This window comes from Toxotes jaculatrix, chromosome 12, assembly GCF_017976425.1.
Source record: "Toxotes jaculatrix isolate fToxJac2 chromosome 12, fToxJac2.pri, whole genome shotgun sequence".
In the NCBI taxonomy this organism is placed as follows: Eukaryota; Metazoa; Chordata; class Actinopteri; family Toxotidae; genus Toxotes; species Toxotes jaculatrix.
The window spans coordinates 1,896,364-1,906,700 of NC_054405.1; the positions used below are offsets into that span (position 1 = coordinate 1,896,364).

General features: G+C 42.1%; 1 long non-coding RNA gene across 1 annotated transcript; it reads left to right on the forward strand.

The window, feature by feature from the left end:
• Nucleotides 1–1,905: 1,905 nt before the first annotated feature.
• Nucleotides 1,906–2,994, forward strand: LOC121190923. The gene is made up of 3 exons (XR_005895049.1): nucleotides 1,906–1,936; nucleotides 2,304–2,420; nucleotides 2,962–2,994. It is a non-coding gene; the product is annotated as an uncharacterized LOC121190923 (long non-coding RNA).
• Nucleotides 2,995–10,337: the final 7,343 nt, after the last annotated feature.

A 10,337-nucleotide genomic window follows, 5' to 3' on the forward strand; every position in this document is an offset into this window, starting at 1 on the left:
TATTCTATTCTATATTCTACAGGACAAATGATGGAGACATTTATGAGACATTAAAAAACTTATCAGTATGTCTCCTGTCCAACCAGGTGGGAAAAGACACTGGACCTGTGCTATGGGTCCATACAGGGGGCCCATAAATCTCTCAGTGAAGTCCTGTGCACATGAACTGAGTCCTGTGTTTCAGTATATTTTTAATAAGTCCTTACAGACACAACATGCCCTTAAGCTCTGGAAAGATGCTGCGATTGTCCCGGCTCCAAAATCCAGCTGTTCCAAAACACTGAATGACGTTAGAGCAGTCGTCCTGACTTCAATTTGAATGAAAACTTTAGAGAAACTGGTCAGATCTGAGGTCCTGAAGCAAACTGAACATGCACTGGATCCTCTGCAGTTTGCATACAGGCCTCACAGAGGAGTGGAGGACGCTACAGTGACTCTGCTCAACATGCTTTTTAAACATCTGGATTTTAATGGAACACACACCAGGCTTTCATTTGTGAACTTCTCTTCTGCTTTTAATACAATCCAACCTCACATTTAAATTGAAAGGCTCCTACAACAGTTTGATTTAAATAATAATCTGGTGGGTTGGATTCTGGATGTTTTAACCAACAGGACACAGAGAGTGAGGGTCAACAGTACATTGTCTGACCAAAGGTGTTCTTCCACTGTTTCTCCTCAAGGGTGTGTGTTGTCACCACTATTGTTCATTTTATACACAAACGTGTGTCAGAGCAGACATGACAGCAGAAGCATCATAAAGTGCTGATGACTCAGTTATTGTTAGTCTCCTCCAGGACGGTGAGAGCAGCCATGGACCAGTCATTGATGATTTAGTTCAGTGGTGTGAGGAATCCTACCTGCAGCTAAATGCTACAACAACCAAAGATATGCTCATTGATTTTAGGAGGAAACCCCACAGGCACCAAGTCACTTTAATTAAAGGTCAGACCATTGAATATGTGCAGTCTTACAAATATCTTGGGACGATCATTGACAGCAAATTGACTTTTGCAGAAAATTGTGAAGTGGTTTGTAAAAAGGCTCAGAAAATTTTACACTGTTTAAGGAAACTTGTACATTTTCACATTGACTGAACCATAATGAGCATGTTCTCTCTCTTTTATAGAATCCATTTTATCATTTTCTTTAGTGTCATGGTTCAGTCAGACAACTTGAAAACAGAGGAAGTCCTCAGACCAAATAGTTTGTGGTCCAGTCGTCTGCTTGGTGAGTCCCAGCCAAGCCCAGCGTCCCAGTACAGCAGACAGGTACAGAGGACAGCTACCTCCATTTTAAATGATGACTCCACCCTTTGCACTGCCACTTTCAGCTTCTTCCCTCCAGGCGGAGGTTTATCGTCCCAAGATGTAAAACCCAGTGATATAAAAACAACTTTGTTCCTGCTGCTGTCACAGAGTTGAACAAGCTGCAGTGATACATTGCACATACTTACTTATTTATGGGTTTATTTCATATTTATTTATTATGTGGGTTTTAAATTTATTTTTATTAGGTTTTTAATTTCTTTCTATTTTTCAACTTCTTTTCAAATAAAGGTTTTTATTATTTTACCTTTTACCAGAGTCATTCTTTATTGACCCTTCTCTCTCTTTGATCCTGATTGTTTGAGCATTGAACACTTTTACTTTTATCATCATGTTTAAACACATGCTTGTGTTTTGTGTATATGTGTCTGACTGCAAAACAAATCTGCATATGAGTACAAATAAAGTAACATGAACCTGAGGATGATTTCAGTTGATGTGCAGATGAATGATTTGTGTTTTCTCTCCACATGAAGGTAGAAAGTGTGTGTGAGCTGATGTGGATGTGAATTCAGCATCATGAATCAGTGTGAGGACAGAGAGGAGGGAGCCCCTCCCCCTAAAAGCAGTCTGTGTGGGGACCATGAGATCCAGACCAAAGCTCAGAGGTGAGATAAGGATCTCTAACTGTCCATGACTCTTCTCCATGTCAGAGCTCAGCACTCACATCACTGCACCATCATTATTCACACTCAAAGCTCTGTGTGTGTTGTGTTGAAGGCCAGAGCAGCAGCACACACCAGACTCTGCTGGACCTGGACCTGAACATGGACCTGAGCCCAGCTGTGTGTCCATGAAGAGTGACAGGTCAAAGGATGAGCCCATTGATTTCAAAGGACAGCCTCCCTCTGCTGCAAAGAAGTGAGGTGCAACTGACTACATGTTTTCTTCTTTACCATGAGAACACTGTATGAATAATAGATATTTTATCCCTGTCCCCATGTCCCTGATGGTCCTAATCTCTGTGTCCACAAGGATCCATAAGAGACCAGACCTCCCTGGACCTGAGCCCAGCTGTGTGTCCATGAAGAGTGACAGGTCAAAGCGTCACCTCATTGATTTCAAAGGACAGCCTCCCTCTGCTGCAAAGAAGTGAGCTGCAGCTGAGTTTAAAATGTATCAGACAGCTGTCCTGTATAACTGGTCTTCTATGAAAGATGAAGTGATTGTGTTTTGTCTCCAGGCTTCATGAATGACACAGTATATGAACATGATCAGGCTGAAACACAGGCTTTAGTGGCAAAGTTGATGTTTCTCTTTTCAAGAAAAGCACTTCTTATGTTCTTATATGTGTCATTCAGATCAGAACTAAAACTCCCTGTAACTCAGCACCTATCCAGTTCCAGTGTTTGTGTTAGTGTCCTGTAGCAGAGGTGAGACTTCTGTCAAACCCAGTGTGAGTCCTTAAAACTCATCATTTAAAAGGTGGACTTGTTGTGATGACTCTAGTTCATGAGGTACAGAACTGATTGCTTGTTTCCTCTCACTGAGAATGTCACAGCACAGTAGTGTTTGCTTTAATCAGGACAGTCACCACAGAACATAAAAGCAGCTGTTGTTTGTGTACAAAGCATAAAACGCTCACAGATGCTGCAAACATAATGTGAGCTAATTCTTCATGATTCCTCCACAGAGTGGACCAGGAGAGCTCAGAGGTTCCCAGTGCTCAGTCTGCCCAGCAGCATCAAACACAGCTGGACTCCATATTTATGGTCTGTACATGGACAACAACTACTTTGACATCTGTTGTGTTGACAATAATCTCCATGCTGCACTTTTTAGAGCAGTGGATTGTCAGTGTGTCCAACATGGATCTGATGTTTGGCTCCATGGTTTTACTTTGATTGTGTCATTCATATAGTTTTCTGTTCCAGCTGCTGGAGGAGAACATTGTCACTTTTGTGAAGAAGGAGCTGAAGAAGATCCAGAAGGTTGTGAGTCCGGATTACCCACAATGCTCAGAGAGTCAGAGGGAGGATGAGGAAGTGTTGGACGCTGAGGATGAAGAGCAGAGGAGGAGCAGCGGAGAGGCTTTTGTGAAGATCACAGTGAACTTCCTGAGGAGAATGAAGCAGAAGGAGCTGGCTGACTGTCTGCACAGCAGTAAGAGGATTTCTCTAAAGATTCAACATGAAGGACAAATGGGACATTTACTAACGTCTCAGGACATGGAGGGAAATATGTTCATGTGTGTTCTTTAGGGGGATGAACATGTCATGTTTTCTTTATGAATCAGTCATTGATGTTGTTTCTTGTTTGTTCATTCAGGACATGATGCTGCAGTTTGTCAACATGAACTTAAATCTACTCTGAAGAAGAAGTTCCAGTGTGTGTTTGAGGGGATCTCTAAAGCAGGAAACCCAACCCTTCTGAATCAGATCTACACAGAGCTCTACATCACAGAGGGAGGGACTGGAGAGGTCAATGATGAACATGAGGTCAGACAGATTGAAACAGCATCCAGGAAACCAGCCAGACCAGAAACAAGCATCAGACAAGAAGACATCTTTAAAGCCTCACCTGGAAGAGATGGACCAATCAGAACAGTGATGACAAAGGGAGTGGCTGGCATTGGGAAAACTGTCTTAACACAGAAGTTGACTCTGGACTGGGCTGAAGACAAAGCCAACCAGGACATACACTTCACATTTCCATTCACATTCAGAGAACTGAATGTGCTGAAAGAGAAAAAGTTCAGCTTGGTGGAACTTGTTCATCACTTCTTTACTGAAACCAAAGAAGCAGGACTCTGCAGGTTTGAAGAGGTCCAGGTTCTGTTCATCTTTGACGGTCTGGATGAGTGTCGACTTCCTCTGGACTTCCACAACACTGAGATCCTGACTGATGTTACAGAGTCCACCTCAGTGGATGTGCTGCTGACAAACCTCATCAGGGGGAAACTGCTTCCCTCTGCTCGCCTCTGGATAACCACACGACCTGCAGCAGCCATTCAGATCCCTCCTGAGTGTGTTGACATGGTGACAGAGGTCAGAGGGTTCACTGACCCACAGAAGGAGGAGTACTTCAGGAAGAGGTTCAGAGAAGAGGAGCAGGTCAGAAGGATCATCTCCCACATCAAGACTTCACGAAGCCTCCACATCATGTGTCACATCCCGGTCTTCTGCTGGATCACTGCTACAGTTCTGGAGGATGTGTTGGAAACCAGAGAGGGAGGAGGGCTGCCCAAGACCCTGACTGAGATGTACATCCACTTCCTGGTGGTTCAGTCCAAACTGAAGAATGTTAAGTATGATGGAGGAGCTGAGACAGATCCACACTGGAGTCCAGAGACCAGGAAGATGATTGAGTCTCTGGGAAAACTGGCTTTTGAGCAGCTGCAGAAAGGAAACCTGATCTTCTATGAATCAGACCTGACAGAGTGTGGCATCGATATCAGAGCAGCCTCAGTGTACTCAGGAGTGTTCACACAGGTCTTTAAAGAGGAGAGAGGACTGTACCAGGACAAGGTGTTCTGCTTCATCCATCTGAGTCTTCAGGAGTTTCTGGCTGCTCTTCATGTCCATCTGACCTTCATCAAGTCTGAAGTCAATCTGCTGTCAGAAGAACAATCAACCTCCAACTGGTCTAAACTGTCCACAGACAAACCCGATCCAACACAGCTCTACCAGAGGGCTGTGGACAAGGCCTTACACAGTCCAAATGGACACCTGGACTTGTTCCTCCGCTTCCTCCTGGGTCTTTCACTGCAGACCAATCAGACTCTCCTACGAGGTCTGCTGACACAGACAGGAAGTGGCTCACAGACCAATCAGCAAACAGTCCAGTACATTAAGAAGATGATTGAAGAGACTCCCTCTGCAGAGCAAAGCATCAACCTGTTCCACTGTCTGAATGAACTGAATGATCGTTCTCTAGTGGAGCAGATCCAACAGTCCCTGAGTTCAGGACGTCTCTCCACAGGTGAACTTTCTCCTGCTCAATGGTCAGCTCTGGTCTTCATCTTACTGTCATCAGAAAAAGATCTGGACGTGTTTGACCTGAAGAAATACTCTGCTTCAGAGGAGGCTCTTCTGAAGCTGCTGCCAGTTGTCAAAGCCTCTAACAAAGCTCTGTAAGTGTATAGATAGTTGGATTTATTCATCATTATATAAAGACTCTGCTATTTTATTCAGCAGGAGGGAAAATAAATTCCTCTCTTCTTTAATTTCTTATCATCATCTCTGAGCTCTGAGCTTCATCACATTGAATCTGAATTAAAATAATGGATCCTACATTAAAGAGCCAAGTCTCAGCTTTAATTTGAGCAGGTTGACATCAGTATAGAAAGAACTGTGTGGGAGATTCAGCCCTTTTAGTGGTTCAAAAGTAACTGGACAAATACACATGAAACAAACTCATCAGATTTAATATTTAGAGTAAAATCCTTTGCAGTCATTGACTGTAGTATCCATTATTATATTTTAAAGTGAATGTGCTGAGAGCCCAAAGAACATATCATGTCTAACTGTCCAAATACTTACGGCATTGACTGTGCTATTACTGATTGTGTCATATTTAACTGTCATGTCTCCAACTTGTTGAGAATAAAATAGAAAGGATTTGAATCAGAGCCCATGAAAGATGATCATCAATATAGAAACTCCTCATTGGTTAGCACAGTGGTTCCCAAACTGGGGGGCGCGCAGTGCCATAGCAGGGGGGGGGAGGGAGGACTGCGTGGGGATCTGCACAGACGGGGTGCAGGCTATGGCTGGGAAACGGGGAGGGCTGCAAGCGCTCGTCAAGCGCGTCTCCCCCAATGTGCAGTGGACGCGCTGCATGATACACCGCGAAGCGCTGGCGTCTAAACACCTGAGTCCCGAGCTGAATGAGGTTATGACCGACGTCACTGCCACCGTCAACTACATAAAACACGACCTGTCAAAGCCCGTATTTTTGCGACACTGTTTTCCCTTTTTTTTTTAATTTTTGATGGCGGGGGGGGGGGGGGTATAGGGGGAAGGAGAGGCCAGCAGAGAAAGTTTGGGAACCACTGGGTTAGCAGGTGGATAAAGAGCTGATATTTCTGCTTCACTCAACAAATCTGTGTTTGATGTTTGGCCCAGTTTTCAAATGCAGGTCTGTTAGTTTGCTGTGAGCTGCAGAGCAAACTGAGAGTTTTGTTCCTTTGATTGTCCTTTCAACACAAATGTTATTTGACTTTCTCTCCATTGTTTCCTCTTCAGACTGAGCAGATGTAACCTCTCAGAGAGAAGCTGTGAAGCTCTGTCCTCAGTTCTCAGCTCCCAGTCCTCTAGTCTGAGACACCTGGACCTGAGTAACAACAACAAGCTGCAGGATTCAGGAGTGAAGCTGCTGTGTGGTTTTCTGGAGAGTCCACACTGTAGACTGGAGACTCTGAGGTCAGTTCACTGTCTGTTACTGTTGTAGATCTTATATCTTTAATCCACAACTGAACCTGGTTTATCTTCATCCAGAACTTGAATCCATTCATCTTGAATGAATGAGATTTGAAATAGTTGTTGTTCCATATTGTGACTTTTTCTTCTCTCAGACTAAGAATTATTCCTTCAGTTTCACTTCATTTCAGTCAGTTGTCATGAATAATGTCTGTTGACTTCAATGAAACCTTCAGAACTCACACACTGGTATTTGTCACAGTCAGCAGACTAATGTTTTCTAAATGAAGTGTAGAAAATGTCCAGTGTGAGTTGTTCAAAGTCCATTTTTATCACAACAATATACAGAAGATCCTCACAACTAATATTTGTGCCAATCAATTGAAAAACACTTGAAGTTCATTTCAATGAAGTGTCAGGAGTAATGTCTTTTTGTGTGTATGTGTGTGTGTGTGTGTGTGTGTGTGCGTTTTGATATTTAACACAAGTGTGGTAAATTGTGGTCTTTTCTCATTGAGTTGAATTGACTTGTTAAATGTGTTAAGGAGCAAAGACTTAAAGGACCACACTGTTGGTTTATAGATAGATAGATAGATAGATAGATATACTTTTTTCATCCCTCAGGGGGAAATTGTTATGTTGCAGCAGCAAGTAAAACAGTCACAAAAAGAAAGGAAAGGACAAGTTGACAGCTAACTGGCAGCACTTAGCAACTCTACAAAATACAGTGTAACAAAGTATAAAGACATAAAGAGTGAATGTATATATATATATATATATATATATATGACAAGAAAAATAACAATAATATTAATAATAAGATCAAATAAAAAAATAAAAACAGGGAGGAGAATAATATGTACAATAATATATACAATGTTGTAAAAATATAACCTGTCAGGTGTGCAGTGTGTACATTTATAATAGAAAAATAGAGCCATGGTTCTCTAATGGTGGTATGTACAGTTGTGCAGCAGTGTATAGTTATGTACACATAATATACATATACTAGGGGTGTGCGATATGACGATATTAGATCGTGAAGGATTAGAAAGTGTTGACGATCTGCCAGAGGAGAGAGATCGTATTATCGTCTATAGGGCACATTCTATTAATTGCAGCTCTATTAGAGAAGGTTTTTTTTTCCATGGGCAACTAACAGCCTGCGTCACGTGAACATGACCAACCAATCATGGCGAAGTATGAGCAGTGCTGATTTTTTTTTTTACTAGCCTCGCTGTTTCAGTCAAGGTGTAGCGGGTAGCCTTGGCCGACAACGAAAGTGAAAGCTTGGAGTTGGTCCCCAAAAAGAACTCCACTTCAGTCGTATGGACAGTGTTGGGGAGTAACTGAATGTAACGCCGTTACGTATTCAGAACACATAATCCATTGATTTGAACAATGTAACTGTATTCTGAATACTAAATCTATTTAAACTGTAACTGTAATGGAATACAGTTACTCATAATTTGTATTCTGAATACGTAACGCCGTTACATGTATTCCGTTACACTGCGTATGGAACTGGTTTGGGTTTTCTCCAAACGACAAAGCGCAAACAACTGTCATTTGTAAAGTTTGCACAGAGAAGGTTCGCGCTTCAGATGGAAACACAACGGCTAAAGACATTACACAGAAACAACCAACTATAACACAAGCCTTTGATAAAAGCACGCTGTGTGAGAGAAGTAGCAAACGGTGGAAAGAGGTGACTCTTTTATCTTTAGGGCTAAGTTTTTACATAGAGAATAGTTTGGTTCTAAATTAACTTGACTGTAAAAATGAACTGATAAAATCGTGATCGTGATTTTACCATTAACAAACCGTGATGTGATATTTTTGCCATATCACCCACCTCTAATTTCTTCTAAAGACAGATCACATCTCTCTGATCACATCATGTTGAAAAGAATTCAACCTTATTGGTTTGTTAATTGTGTTTGTGCTCGATCAGTTTTGTGTTGACGACAAATCATTATTCAGTCGTCTGCCATGCTCGTCTAAATATTTCATCCTTTCATATTTAAATATGTGCAGCTCTGATATTGTCAGTCCATTAGTTTCATTTGTACCTTTTGGTAAAAGTCAGCCCATGTTGCAGCTAATGGACGTGAAGCTAACAGCAGCAGGTAGCTCACAGAGAGAGATCATCTTTAGCAGCTGTCACTGTTCACTGAGCTCAACTGGAGAAAAATATCCTGGAGTCAGAGAAAAATCCTGGACAGTAAAAATGTTTTTCTAATGGAGACGGCCTCATGATAACTTAGTGGAGTCAGATCAGAGTTCTCAGTTATTCCAAATGATTTTCCTTATGGCTCCAAATAAAAGTCAAAGACTTGAGCAGGGTTTATTTAAAGGGAGACAGGAGCAGAGTCATGATGGGGACATGTTGGACAGGACAGTTTTTCAGCTTCCAGAGGTTGATGTTGTGGTCCATCAGTCAGTGAAGGTGAGGCTGTAGAGTGTGTGAGGGACATGAATTCTTCTGGAGCTTCTGGAGAGGAGAAAGGACTCTCTGTTGTAATGACTACGAAAAGAAGGCAGCTGAGACCAGTCACAGTGTTTGGGAGTTAGAGCAGGTACACACTGGATATAGATGTGAAAAAGCTGCTGTTTCCTAACAAATCCCACTTTATTTAACAATCATCTGACTGTTGAATCTCTGAGAAATGAAACATGGAGTGAACGAAGAGATCTTTGGATGACAGAGTTTAGGAAAGTTTTCAAAGCTCTGTTATGAATGAAAACCACTTTGTGCTCAGTCTCTGTTGAGTTGAATGAATGTTTTCGTTGTGGATCCAGGAAATAGACTCTACACATGAGAGACTTGATAGAATGTGTTGAACTGCTCCTTCCTCCACCAGCCTATGATACCAAACTGCAGTGAGGACAAGCTCAGCGGGAGTCTGTTCTCTGAGCAACTAATTCCAATGAGCAGATCTCACACACTGACAAACTACAGTCTCCATGACTGGAGCGTCTGGGGTCAAAGGTCAGAACCACCCTCAGGACTTATTACAGAAGACAGTGCAACAGTGATTCATCAGTGTACAGATACATGTCAGTAAATGTTTACCACACTCCATGAAGATCAAAGTGCAGCAAAAGCTCAGATCTTCTGCTACAGCTGCTCATTTCTACCTGTCAACAGGTGCAGAGCTCTTCAACAAACAGGTTTTACACCTGGTTAAAGTCATAGAGGTGATGATGATGAACAACACCATCAGATCTGATGTTTGGAAAAAGTCTGGAAGCTGTTTCCAAACAGAGCTGTGAAGCTGAGAGTTGAAGGACGACACCAACAACTCCTTTAATCTGCATCTGACATCTGACTGTTGTTTTCAGATCCAGCTGTGAACATGTGGACTTCTCATTTTAACTGCACAAACCTACTGAGCTACTAAATATATTGATCCTCTAATGACAGACCTGACTGATAGGAATCTGTGTTGACATGAACAGGTGTGTGAATGTTGTGGTGACATGTGGATGATGTGTGTAGAAGGCTGACATGATGATAATCCACAGCAACAGAAGTACACAGTCACTCTGCTCATGTTAGAGAGAAGCTCATTGATTAGGACATATCTGATTGGATTATTAATGATTTTCATCTTCATCTGTTATCCTTTATTCAGGTTGAAGGGCT